This window comes from Rhincodon typus, chromosome 10 (assembly GCF_021869965.1).
Source record: "Rhincodon typus isolate 14 chromosome 10, sRhiTyp1.1, whole genome shotgun sequence".
NCBI lineage: Eukaryota > Metazoa > Chordata > Chondrichthyes > Orectolobiformes > Rhincodontidae > Rhincodon > Rhincodon typus.
In genome coordinates, this window is record NC_063341.1 from 1,211,711 (window position 1) to 1,226,656 (window position 14,946).

Consider the following 14,946-nt stretch of genomic DNA (forward strand, 5'->3'; position numbering starts at 1 on the left):
CTATCTATGATTTGCTTGTTGTTTTAATATCATCCTGCTCTTCCTCAAATAAGTAAAAGTTTGAAATGCTAGTTATTAAAACTAGGACTTCAGCCTTGAGATACTTCAGGTCACTCAAAATAAAACTGAACAAAGCTTTCACCTAAAAAAACACCTCGCACATCCTGGAAGAACTGTCTCAAACTCTAAAGGAAGAAATCCACAGTCGACGCAAGGGAGGCAACCTTGATTCAGGATAGGTTAGCCAAGAGCAGTCCCTGACACTAATCCAGGGTAATGGGCACTGCCACTTGGACACCCGAGGCAGTCATGTTCTCAGAGTCCATACCGCTGCAGTACTGTGAGTGGGTCACAGTCAGCCCAGTGGGAGACTGAACCCAGTGTGGGGAGTGGGGAGAAAACAGCTAGGAAACTGTACGGAGATCAGTTTGATGTCTGGTCACTTTTGCTCACACTATCTGTCAAGGACGCTCAAAGGGGTTGCCACATCAGTCCTCATTGTGCTCAGTGTTATTACAACTAAGAACTGTCTGACTCTAGGGTCAGGCTGCTGCCATTGATGCAAGGTCAACAACTACTACTTTTCACAGGTGTCATGGACCGCTGGTGTTTTTATCTTGACAGATATGTCAGAGATGAGTATGAGCAAATAGAACAAAGGAGCAGGCAAAGTTCCATGCAAGGTCTAGAATAAGTGAGTCAATGCCTGACTGAACGTAGGGAGACGAGGAACTGGATTGAAGCTTATGCTTTGTGAAAAATTAACGATAACTCATACCTTTCAGAATCAAAGTGGGTTGGAGTCCGTGGATTGAGAAATATGAAGTATCGTCAAACCTAAAAGACAAAAGAAAACACCATAAAAGTGAAAGCCAAATTCAACATGAAAAGAGAAAGAGTACGATCAAACTTAAATACTGGACCAAAAAATATCAACTGCTGACTTCAGTCTCATTACATATGTCTAATATTCATTTGCCCCTTCACTGTCTACTTGGTCTTCCTTCGACAACTTAAAACTTTAACTTGTCAGCTGAGCAGCCAGGACATCACCCTTCAGATACTTCAGGTCAAAATGAAACTCAACAAAGCTTTGCTGTAATCCACCACCTTGAACATCTGGAACGATTTCCCAAAGGGTCTTTTACATCTAAATACTACTTTTTGGCTGCTGTAATGTAGGAAAGGCACTGGATAACATGCAGACAGCATGTTTTCATGAATAACAATTGGTAATGACTAGTTTCTCCATTGAAACAACATTCATTGAGGGATAAATAGTAGATGATGTATACGGGAGAATTCCATTTTTTTTTCCGAATTGTTGTGATAATGGGATCTTATGGTCATCCGAGATGAACATTTTTCCCTGCTGATATCACCTTCAGCAAAGACCGGAAGAAACATTTTGCTCCAAAGAGTAGACACAAAAATGTGGCCAATATAATTTTGGTTTTGGCAAGTACTGGAACCATTGCGAACCTCAACATATACGCATTAATTCAATCGGGTTACCCCGTATTCACATCATTTTTCCAGTTTTCCTGTCTTTGAAATTTGTACTAAAATCCAATTTCTTTACAAATACTGTCCAGTACAAATTGATTTCAAATTACCTCCAAACTCTTCTCACAACCAAGAGTGATACCACGAAGGTATTGCTCCTTTCTCTCTGCTTCAACTAGTGTTAGTTCTAATTGCACTGATGAGGGAGAGAAAAAAAAAGCGATGCGCACTTGAAACTGCACAGCTAAAAGTCTACAATGTTCACTTCATGTTGTCTCAACATGAAATGAAGACACACAGCAGCTATTGTTCATTGTTGTTTGTGTTTATGACATCATAGTCAACCCATTGTGAAATCACTGGACTTATTCTTTTTTAAAAGAAAACCTTCCCGAGAAAGAACACAAAACCTGTTCGAGCAGTTAACTGCTGTTTTCCACTTCATCTCTGTGTACGTGGTTGTCATGTGGGAAGGCTTTGTTCATAAAGGTGGGTATCATGTCATGGATGCAGTTCCCCATCTCCACCTACTTCCCTTAACAGCCTTCCTGGAATATTGCCCATTGGGGTGAAGGCACCAGAAGGCCTGCCCACATGTGACCAATACGTCTATTAATTTGTTTGGTGGTCAAGCTGGCTGGTCAGCTGTCAAGAGAATGGATGGTCACATCTGTCCTGAAAGTCCCTTAAAGACATCCCTGAGATTAATTCAACCTTCACATTGACCTTTGAATCCTTTGCACTCCTCTAGTCATAGTCGCAACAATACTTAGTGTTACGTCCTGCATGTTAACCAACTCTCTATTCATGTTCATACATTACCTTCAGTTCCAGAGCCCTTTTCTTATCTATTAGACATCAGTGTGACACCTTACAAAATGCCTCTTGGGAGTCTAGATGTTATGCAGCTGTTGGTCTCCTCTTTCCTACCTCACTAGTTAGATATCAAAAAGGAATAAATTTGTCAAACATGCCTGGCCCCAGGGCGACCTTGGACTTACCTGCAACTATCCCGCCTCCATCATGGAATGTCTTCTTCTGGATTGACCATGTTGAGTTAATCAGATGATACGATGTTTTTTTTTAAGTGCATTGCTGAAACATACTTAATGAAGGGACTTTATTAAGCGCTTTCCCAACTGATTGAAGTCATGCTAACTGGCATTATTACTTATTTTCGCTCCTCCTTCTTTCTTAAATAGCAGTGTTACGACTGCTAATTTCCACTTCACTCAGACTTTTCCAGAATCCAGAGTGTTTTGGTAAATCAGAAACCAAGACATCTACGATGTCTGAAGCTGGGATCCAGGGGTATTCAGTTTCTTGGAAGGACTGACAAGAAGAAGGAAGTGGGTTAGCGTTGCTGGTTATAGAGTAAAATTAATATGGTAATGAAAATGAATATTAGTTTTGGTGAAATGGAGTCTGGGTACAGTTTAGAAACACCAAGGGTCGGAAATTGACAGTGGTCGATGTATATACACCCCAGTCAACTCTAGTAGTAATTTTAGCAGAAGGCACTAAACAGGAAATTGAAGACACCAGCAGAAAGGTATAGCTCTAATTATGATGAAAGGTCACTGACTTCAAGAGTCAGGTGACTTCAGTCTGCATAAAGATTGGGCAAAACAAATCAGTTATCATTCCATACAGGAGGAATTCCTGAACTACTTTTTTAATTCATTCACGGGATGATGGCACCACTGGCTAGGCTAGCATTTATGACCCATTTCTAAATGTCCAGAGAGCAGTTAAGAGTCAACCACATTGCTATTGGTCTGGAGTTACATGTAAGCAAGGATGGCAGCTTACTTCCCTTAAAGGACAATGGATTCATGCTCATCATTAGACCCTTAATTCCAGATTTGTATTGAATTCAAATTCCACCATCTGCTGCAATGGGATTCAAACACAAGTCCCCAAAATACTAACTGGGTCTCTGGATTAACAGTCCAGTGATAACAACCTCAGGCCATTGTCTCCCCAATGAAGTGTGTGCTGTGTAGTTTTCTGGATCAACACTTTGAGGAACCAACAAGAGAATAGGCCTTGCTAAACTGGGTATTGTGTAGTTGGAAGGCATAGATCTTCTTTTGGCACTGTTAGTCTTTCTCTGGACCATGGAGGCTGTACTGACCTGAGTGGCAACCTCGTTTATGGTGAGTGGGAAATACAGCTAGCATCGCACCTAGTTACAGAGGTGGGTTTGGGATGATCACGTGAGAGAACGTTCTAGGAATGGAAACCTCCAAGAAACTGATGAAAATGACTCTGAGTTGATTTCTGGTAAAATTCCACCTGCTATCTCTTTTTGCAACTCTAGGATTAAGAAATGACACCTTTGGGATTTGTCAGACTCTAGCCCCTTAAGCTACTTCTGTTCGTTTTCTCTACTGCTATTTCTTCATTCTTTTTGGCACCTAAGTTACCCTCTCTTTTTGGTGTACAACTTGTGTTTTCAACTGCAAAGGCAGACACAAGGTATTTGTTCAATGTCTGTGCCATCTCCTCATTCTCCATGTGAATCAGATCTCATCAGAATCTGAGTAATGTGGGCTGTGCTTTTGACAAGTGGTAGGGCCACTTTCTGACTAAACAGCAGTGAGTTGCCATTTAAATGGTTTATCATTTATGAAATAACCTATTAATATCACAACTTGCCTCATTAATATCCAAATCCTATCTTACCAAACGTGCCAATCAAAGCAAATTTTGAGAAAACATCATTTGAAAACCAGAGTGGATACCTGGCAAATTCAGCTCGCCACTTGCTCGAAATGGCATCCACTGGGCACTAACATCTCTAGGCAATCTCCATGGGCATCAGCCACACGCACCCCTCATCCATAGACATCGGTATCCAATATGTGCCAGCCTCTAAGAACCTTCATGATTTATCTTCGATTCAATTACAGGACGTCTTTGCACTTCATTGCTGCACCTTGGGTTACACCAGTAACTATCACTGTAATACCGCAGTGACGACACTGTGTGCTCAGGGACACACATCCAGCTCATGCACTGGACCAGGCTAAATGTCTGGGATCTTCACTGACTGTCATACCACTCGCTCACTCTCAGGCTAGCTAGATACTCACAGCATCCCTGCTTTAGCACCCACTTTGTTCTTTGCCACCTTAGCTAGACATCCCAGTCTTATATTAACTCTGTCATGTCTTGCCGTTTAGCATGGGCACAAAGATAAGCTTGTCATGGATCTCCACAGTCCCCAGTCAACTCATGGGTGATAGAGTCATAGAGTCAAAGAGAATGGAAACAGACCCTTCGGTCCAACCATAATCCCAAACTAAATTAGTCCCACCTACTTAAATTTGGCCCGTAAACCTCCAGCGATTACTTATTTATGTACTTATCTAAATGTCTTTGACTTGATTCGATTTATTATTGTACATGAATGTAGGTACAGTGAAAAGTTTTGTTTTGCATGCAGCACGGGGATATCATACCATACAAGTGCATTAGGGTAAAAGACAGACGAACAATACAATGTTATGGCTGCATAGAAAGTGCACAGAGAATGAGACCAACATTAAATTTAAAATTTGAGAGGTCCATTCAGAAGTCTAATCTAGCGTGGAAGCTGTTCTTGAATACATTCGTATGTGCATACAGACTTTTATATCTTGTGCCTGATGGAGGAGGGTGCTGGAATAGTGTATAAGCAGGGTGGAAAGGGTGTTACATTATGTTGGCTGCTTTTCTGAGGCAGCAGGAAGTACAAATGGAGTCAATGAATGGAAGGCTGCTTTACGTGACGGACTGGACTATGTTCACAACTCTCTGTAGTTTCTTACAGTTTTGGGAAGAGCAGTTGCTGTGATGCACCCAGATAGAATGCTTTCTATCGTGCCTCTGTAAAAAGTGGTAAGAGTCCTTGTGGACATGCCAAATTTCCTTAGCCTCCTGGGAAGTAGAGATTTTGTTGTGCTTTCTTGACCATTATGCTGACATGAGAAGACCAGGACAGACTGTTGGTGATCATTTTAAACGTCTTTTAAATGTTGTAACTGTACCCCATCCACCACTTCCTCTGGAAGTTCACTCCACACACAAACCATTCTTTGTTGAAGAAAACTGCCCCTCATGTCTTTTTTAAATCTTTCTCATTTCACCTTAAAAATATGCCCCCTCGAACTTGAAATCCTCCAGCTACAGAAAAGACACCTGCCATTCACTTTATCCATATCCCTCATGATTTTATAAACCTCTATAAGGTCACCTCTCAAATCCTTATGCTCCAGTGAAAAAAGTGCCAGCCTATCCAGCCTCTCCTTGTAATTCAAACTTTCTAGGTCAGTGATGGTATATGGCTTTCAGTCAGGAGCCCCAGCACTGTAAGTGAAGGGCAGCCTTTGATACCAATGCTAGAGCTTGGAAACAGCGAGTTAGCACTTGGGCGCTCAGTGTCAGTCATAAAAAGTAAGGAACTGAATGTCAGGCAAGTTACAGGTCATCTTGACACTTTCTACCATATCATGGGCTGTTTTCCTTCTGGAATGACAGATAAATATAAAGGGAGATGAAATTGGGTGGCAAGGCTGTTACTGTTGGTGAAAGTGGAAAGGTGTCCCAAGCAAATGAGTAGGCAGCACGGAGGGCATTGCAGGGTTTGTGGTCGGGGATTGGGTGAGGAGGGGTGATAGCAAGTGGGAGAAGATATGACAGGCAATAGTGACAGTGGTGAAGCATGAGCTTTGGTGGGAGTTGGGTACAGTAGCAGAGACAGACAGTTCTTTTTTATTCACTCATGACATGTGGATGTTGCTGACAGGCCAGCATTTATCACCTGTCCCTAGTTGTCCTTCAGAAGGTGGTGGTGGGCTGCCTCTTAAACCACATTAGTTTCATGTGCTGCAGGTTGACATACAATGCCGAAAGGGAGGGAATTTCAGGATTTTGACCCAATGACAGTGAAGGAATGGCGATATATTTCCAAGGCAGGATGATGAGTGGCTTGAAAGGGAAAGTCATTGATAAAGTAGCTGAAGACTTTTTATCCCAGGACACTACATTGAGGATCTCCTGCAGAGATGACCTGGAGCTGGACTTCCAACCTGGACTTGCAACAATCACAACCATCTTCTTATGTGCCAAGTATGACTCCAACCAGCGGAATGTTTGCCCATGATACCTATTGCCTCCAGTTTTGCTAGGGCACCTTGATGCTACACTGTCGAATGCGACCTTGATGTCACGGGCTATCACTTTCACCTCACCCCTGGAATTCAGCTCTGCAAGACATCAGAGAGAAGATGGTGGCACTTACCCTGGTGGGTGCGGGTTCATTGACCTTTTTCCTACTTTGCTTGGCATTCACCACAATGTTGGGTCAATTTTAACTCAGGAGACAACCTTGGACTAGGCTGGCATGGTCTGCTGTCATGACTTTCTCTGGGGAAGGAGAAGTCCTGCCTCTGCACCATCTCATTCAATGGGACCTCCAGGTGCTTGCCTGCAAAGTGGGCCACTTATTTTCCCCTGTCTGCCATGTCCAGGGCAAATGCCAGGAACTGAGCAGGGCAGCTTCAGATTGACAACACTTGTCTGGATGCACAATGGGCTTTTAAAGATGGTGCAAGCGCCAGAGATGCCAGTCAATTCCAGGTTATCCAGTGGCGAGTTGTTCTGGTAAAGGTGTACGGTAAGATGGATGCAGAATTGGGTCTGACGAATGGGGTAGCCAGTTAATGAAGAAAGTTTTGTAAGTTACGGCAAGAAAACCTGCTAGGACTTGCGGCGGAGAAACCTGCAAAAAACTTGATGATACGTGGACTTAGCCAAAACAAAAAGTGTAAGATTCAGTCCAAGATTTTATTTCAATTGGTCAAAAAAAAATGTGATTTCTATGGCACCTTTCAAAGCTCTTGGTTCAGTAATTGCGCTGCTTGATTGCAAATTTACTAATGTTGCTCCATTTTTTAATAGAGGGAAAGAGAAGCAGTTAACTGCAGGTCCAACAATTTAATGGCATTTAGAATCATTTATTCATAGAAATTTAAGAAACAAAACAAGACCATTTGGTCCATTGTGTTTGTGCCAGCTGTAAATAAAAGCCTAATCCCACTTTTCTATTCTTAGTCCATAGCCTTGTAGGTGAAACTATTTGTATCTGACACTGGGGAGAGAATGACTGAGCATTTAAACAAATGAGCTGATCGAAGAGAATCATCAGGTTTTATTAAGAGTAAATCATGTCTGATTAATCTAATTCCAATAAAATCTATTTCTATTTCTAATCCAGTGCAATGTTTTGAGACAGTTGTAGATCAAATAAAGTAGGAACAGGAATGGGCCATTCAGCCCCTTGAGCCTGCTCTGCCATTCATCATGAACATGGCTGATCCACTGTTTGCTATTTCATTCTACGATCTGGAAGCCAGCTATGCTACATCCTCTATTGTTTCAACAGGCAAATCAGGGAGAGAAGGGGAATATTGCTTTCTTCATTTATAAATGATTCATACAGAAACTAGGATGCACTGAACAACTGTCCAACTGACTTCTGTTAACTAATGGTCAGATTCAAACTTGTTCACGCTTGTAAATCAGATCAAATCTTCCAAACGATTAAAAAGACTCTCAGCTGGTAGAGTGAGTACGAAGTCCAACCTTACTAGAACATTCTTGCCTCTCCACACACACACACACACACACACGCACACGCACACGCACACACACACACACACAATTAATCCTTCTGAAATTATGGCTGTTTCTCTTTGTAAAAACAAAGAGCACTTTTAAACTAATCAGATATATCCTAATGTAAAAGTGCAATGTTATTAAAATTAACAACTGAATTGTAGTTCAGGCATCAATGTTTTAGTTATTCATAATCTATAGACATATGGACCGCAAAATAACTTTCCTCAACTGTGTTAGAAAATGACATAAAACATCTAACAGATTTATGATTGCTATGAAATAATTGCTGCTTGTACTAATAAAATTAATCGCAATGGGGGAGGAAATACCTTAGAATCATTGACTTATCTGGATTGTTGTCAGTGACTTCAGACAATCAGTGTATTTTGGCTTTGTTAGCCTTGATTACAATCCAAATTTCACACTCTGAGCAATTCATCCCTTCAGTGGATACTTTTGTACCATATTACATTTTCTCTTTTTCTGAATTTCACACTCCTTGACTGCCTTCTGTGAAGACACAGGGAAGCAACTGGTGCATTTTGTCACAAATATTGTGGATGCTGGAAGACTGATAGAAGAACAAAAAGGAGCTGGAAAACCTCAACCTTCTGAAGGGAAGCCGAGTTAACGTCTCAGGTCGATTGTCTTAACCTGATCAGAAATGGCTCCCTCTTCATAGATTATGCGTTGGCCGGCTGAGGTTTTCCATAGTTCTTTTGTTCTTGCATCGTCACAGCCTGCTTCTTCAATAGCTCAGGGACGCAACTGGGCAGCAATGTTCCATCTTCACCGTCCTACGGCAATGGTACCTTCAATTTGGTTCAACATCAAGGAACTAAGGTTGAAGGGGAAAAAGGGAAGCTGCTAGGTAAATGCCAAGCGCCACACTGTGGCAGACTCCCACCATAGTCCTGCCAATGGGGAAGTCTCCCATCAACAGAAATGGTGGCAGCTTGCTGTTTGAATGAATAATGGACAAGTTAAGGGCAATTTTCCCATGTCATTGCCATTTGGCAAGCAGTGGAAAAAATACCACTCCACCCTCATGCCATGTGGGGAGGCCTCTAGCTGTTCTCAGGCTGCATGGTTCAGGGAGCGGTGTCGTGAACAAGAAATTAATTCCTCGGCAACCCAACACTGCCACTCAAGGACACCACACGCCCTCTCCCACCACATCTGGCTCTGTTCTTGGGGTCTTGTCTGCTGGACCCTCACGTGCTTCTTGCTCCCTCAGCAGTGACCACCTCTCTCAGTGGCACTGCTGGGGTTCTGGAGCTGTTGGCCCTCTGATGGGTTAGCAATGTGAAATGCCCACCCACTAAATTGGCCACCAAACCTCTCTTGGTAATATCTCAGGGAGGTGCCACTTCTGTCCGTTGCATTCTGGCCACCCAAACCGCATTTGGAGTGAATCTCCAACCCTTTGGCAAAATCGCACTCCTAGTTTCAAAAGACTAATCAGAATAGAATAAAAGATTGACAACACCAAGGTGCTAGATGACCAGATGTTACTCATGAATTTCCATATGTTTCTGGGCTGACTTCATTTCAAAATTACTTCAATCCATTGTGAAGTGGTTGGGGATATCCTGAGGGAATCCTTTGTCAGTCAGTACAAAAATACATATACTATGCACTGAAACATTGAAGAGTAATTGAATGCCCATAAGCACTGTAGCTAAATTAGTAACCTTCATCCATTACTAAACACATTCATATAGGAGCAGTTGTATGACAAATTCTGAAGAGAGTTGGGTAAAGATCTACACCTTGACATTTTTGTGCAGCTTTGCTTAATTTTTACAATGTGCAAGTAGAAATTATATGAGATTTCTTGTCATTAACCAACCACTAAATTAGCCCAGCAACCTGTCAATCATTACTCAGAATGACCCTCAAATACCAATTTATTGCAAATTTGACCCTGAATACTGTTATATTATTTATCCAGAACTCTGAGGACTTTAGTTTTTGTATGTGACAAATGAATAGTCTGTTGATTCTCAGAATTCTTTCACTCACAATGGGATAAGGAGGGAACTTATCAATCAATTTAACACTTTCTTCACTCTTCAGGCCTACTGAGAGAGAAAACACGAAACAGTTCCTGTGCAAACATGAGGGAATCCATCTGCAGGAAAGATTTCTACCCTGAGGGAAGACGTCAGATATAGGTAAGGAAAGATTTGTGAAGCGTACAAAATTTTATAAAAGAAATGCATTCCCAGAGGAAAAGAAAGATGAGGGATAGAGTTAGATTGAGTATCATATGGTACAAAGTTCATCGTTGCTGGATCCAAATCCTGGAACTCCATAGTTATGAGCATTTTGAGCATGCTATCACAAGTTCAAGAAGGCAAATTACCACCATCTTCTTCACAGCAATTAGATATGGCTACTAATTGCTGCTTTTTGCCAAGGATGATCATGTCTGAAATGATTTTTTTTAAAAAAGAAACCATACAATGACTGAATCAAAGGCAACAACAATGTATGTGACTAGACATTGCACCTTTGCTATACTTAACCTGAGTTCTTTGCAATGGATTAAAGTTAATGTCAGTGAGAATGGAATTTTTGATACCTCCCTATCTCCCACCTATAAGGATAGAAGGGTGGCAGGATGGGCTAAAAATGTTAAGAATCTAATCCTGACACCAATTCACCTTGAATGCTTCAATTTCCAATTTTAAAGTTCGTGGGTTTGGGATGGTGAGAGTGTGGTTGGTGGTGCTCTAGTGCATTATTAATACAATTAAAAATTGTAATAAATCTTCTCCCTCAAACTTAATCAGATTTTAAGGATCCAAATTTTATTATGTGGAAGTCAATGAGTTTTGAGTTAATTAAATAACTGGTGCTGTCTTAATATTGACCTTTGAAGAGGAGGATGTGGTTGAACTGATCACACTGCAGGGGAAATACGGAGTTACAAACAGTAAGGCCAGTATTACAGGGAGTGTCTCCAATCAGATGACAAGAACGGGATAAACAGGAGACATGTGACACTGTGCGGGGAAACAGATTTGCATTATGTCAAGCTAATTCTTCATGGTAAGCTGTTACAATTAGCAATCTACCTGCACCTCAGCTGCAGACATTGGGATTACACCAAGGTTTAGTGTTAAGAAAAGTAACTGCAAAAGCATCTGGTGGCCTAGGTATTCAATCATTCCATGAGGTTGCAGGTTTATATGATCATGTTGAATGATCATGTTGTTGGGACCTCTAAAGTCTGACACTGGCTTTTAACGTCTGGGGGTTTCAATGAAACTCAGTGATGCCTGATTGTGGATTATGAACACAATATTTATTGTCACAGCAAATCTGAGCTCCCTGACATGTGGTATTGCAAAGAAACTTCATGTTTAATGTTCCTTGGAGGAATTAGATTTCGAAGAACTGTGGAAAAATTGACTTAGTTCAAGTTTTGTGGGGCTATACATGGTGTTTTTTTTTAGAAAGAGGCCATTGAAAGGTAGTTATGGACATTGGAGTTTTTTTTAAAAAAATAGGATTTCCTAGACGCCATACTACTCGTGATAACTACTTGTTCTGCTGTAGATTCTGCTGTTTAAACAGTGACTGGTGAGTACTTAGTATTTTGAAAGGAGTTGGGGGACAGGAAGCTATGAAGAAGGTCTGTCCAGCTAATCTCTCCTATTTTTGAAAATAGCTATCTTGCTGAGTTCAGAGTGAAACTTATTTGTTCTTCTGAAAAAGTAATTGCAAAAACTTCTCAAAATTGTTCCTGAGCAAGCTGTGTCTGCCAAGACTCCAGAGACAACAGTGTGTGAATACTGAAGGCTAGAGGAGGTTTAGGAAATCCTGGAAGCTGGGAAAAGGTGGAGCAGTGGCTCTGTTAGTGATGGTATTAGCACAGTAGACAGTGATGATCTCAGTTCAGGAAACAAGAAGAAACAGTTCGGTTGAGCTGGGTAACTATACAGGTAGGAAATCACTTGTGGGAGTGACATAGTAGCTTCTACGCTATAGTTTGAAATATAAAGGAAGAAATAATTAGAAACAAAAACAGAAACTGCTGGAGAAACTCAGCAGGTCTGTCAGCATCAGTGGAAAGAAAGCAGAGTTAACATTTTAGGTCCAGTCTCTCCACAGATGCTGCCAGACCTGCTGAGTTTCCTTTGGGTCCAGTCGCTACTCAGACACTGCCAGACCTGCTGAGTTTCACCAGGAACATCTGTTTTTGTTTAAGATTTTCAACATCCAAATTTTTTTGTTTTATTTAGGAAATAATCAGAGCTTGTCAAAAAGCTAAATTGGTAATCATGGGAGATACTGTTGTATATATAGACTGGAAAATCAGATGGGTAGATGTGGCCTGGGTGGAGTTTATGGTACGTTTTTTAAAATGATTTCTTAAAACAGCACGTTCTGGAGCTGAGCAGGCTGCTCTAATCTTGGTATTGTGCAATGTGATGGGATTAATTATTAATCATGGTAAACGGTGCCCCTAGGTAGCAACGATCATTGTATGATTGAATTTGACATTTAGTTTGAGGGAGGGCGTAGTGGGTGCAAGTCTAGTATTATAAACTTAAATAAGAGCAGTTATGAAGTGGTAAAAACAGAGCTCATTAAAGTGGACCGGCAAATTACGTTAAGGAATAGGTCAATAGAGATGCTGTGTCAACATTTAAGGGCACATTGCAGATTACACAGAATAGATTCATTTCAATAAGGGGAGGACTCACCATCAATGGTTAACTGAAAAGATTAAAGATGAAATTAAGCTGAAAGAAAAGGCATTGAATTGTATAATGTTGGGTGGCGGCTCAGAACATTGTACAGAATTATTAAAATAGCAAAGATGGACGAAAAGATAATGAGGAGGGAAAAATAAAGTATCAAAGTTATCTGTAAGTACAAAACAGATATTAATTTCTATAGATACTTCAATAGGAACAGATCTAAAAATGTCCATTTGTCATATAAAAAGTGAGTCTGGTAATTAATAATGGAAAATAAGGAGATAACTGATTGTGGATGTAGACAATACAAGGAACATCGGCCGTCACACCCCCCAAAAAAACTATAAGCCTGGAAATGGAAGGCAGGGAGGAAACAATTCTGAAGGGCCACTAGATTTGAAATATTAACTCTGCTTTCTTTCCACATATGCTGCCAAACCTGCAGAGTTTCTCCAGTGATTTCGGTTTTTGTCTCAATTATTAACTATTTAGGACACTGGTCAAAAGATTTTTGGAAACTAAGGAAACCACGCCAAATGGAGACAGTGCAGGAAGAAGTAGCTGAGCTAAAAGATGCACCAGTTTTTTTTAATTAATGGCAACGAGGTCTCAAACAATTCTCACTACTTACATTTGTATGAATGAAATTGCTGGCAATTTTTTTTTTAGGTAATGTAAGGAAATTCTTGAATATTCATTTTCTTCTTTGATTGTAAAGAACACTGCAGTTGCTTTAAATTGAATATACCGTAGTCAACTGTAAAAAATTGTCAGGGGCTTCATAAGGTTCCCTTGTTAGTCATCCCATCAAGTCTCACCAAGGTAGCTTGCTCTTTCTTCACTCCTATTGCCTCCAATGGTACATACTGGAGACATGAAAGAAATAAGGTACAGATTGCCTGGTGGTGGGATAGCATTATGATGAGCAGTTGGAATCCCAAAATACCATGTGTGCTTTTAAAAAATATATTTTGGAATTAAGGGCTGAAAGAAGTTCTGCTGTAGAGAGAAGATAACTGTACATGTGAAAAAAAAAATCTGTGTGCTAGTGAGGTAGCACCTAAAGGTGTCAAAAAAACTTCAGACTGGTCCGTGATCTCCTCTGACTACAAACATAATGAGAAGCTCATGAAGCCCTGCTCAACAGCAAGCCATCCTCTTTGGATAATGTCCCAAACTGCAGATATATTTTGAACTTTTTCTCTTTTAAGAATGCCTAAGGACAGGGGTTAAAATGCCAATTTCAACTCTACTGGAGTGGACCAGTGGGACTGAATGCACCCATCTATGGCATCCTGGGCTTGAGCATTGGCGTGCTGCAGAGATCACATCCTATCTCGTACAAATTGCTGTGTTGCAGACAAAAGAGGGCTCTTTCTCAATCTGAATTAGATAAACCACATAAAAAAGAAATCAGGACAAAGGAACATCAATCAGCCTACCAAACCACGAATCTTAAAAAAAGTGATGCAGTCACAATTCAGAGATTGATCCATATATCTACTTTTTAAAACCTGTATCTTTGTGGATTCATGACTTATCTCTATCGTCTGTGTATGTCTGTTGCATTGCTATTTCTTCTCATGTGTAGCAAGTAATACACTCACTCATTTTGTTAAAGAAAGAAAGCTTGGTTAAAATTAGCTCCTTTTAAAATATAGGTATATTTGGATCCAGGAGAAAAGTATCCACAAGGGAAGTGATCCTTTTTAAATTAACCCTGCTGCAACCACCTGAGGGGGTTTGAAAGTAAAGTGGAGCCATTTCATTCCTCTTCACCTGGGAACTTAACAGTTTTGCCCGTCATGTCTGGAACCATATGACTTGGGGAACCTCGCCTAGGGGTTGGTCACAACAGGAGAAGGACATATCATACATACTGGTAAGGGACTAAATTTGTCTTCACCATTTATGTGAAACCGGGATCCTCAATTATCAACCCACTTTACACTGACTACATTGAGAAAGCAAACAGGGTATGGAGTTGCTGATTCACTCTAAGCCAATCTTATCTGACTGGGGAAGAACTGACAAAGTTCTGATGAAGGGTCACTAAACT

The 14,946-nt window shown here is 40.8% G+C and overlaps 1 long non-coding RNA gene across 1 annotated transcript in view; it reads right to left on the reverse strand.

Annotated features, from left to right (window-relative positions):
- Positions 1–778: 778 nt before the first annotated feature.
- LOC125484184 overlaps positions 779–14,946 on the reverse strand; it is a 36,486-nt gene continuing 22,318 nt past the window's right edge. Inside the window, exon 3 of the long non-coding RNA XR_007263022.1 lies at positions 779–837. This is a non-coding gene — a long non-coding RNA (uncharacterized LOC125484184). The remainder of the gene's footprint in view (positions 838–14,946) is intronic.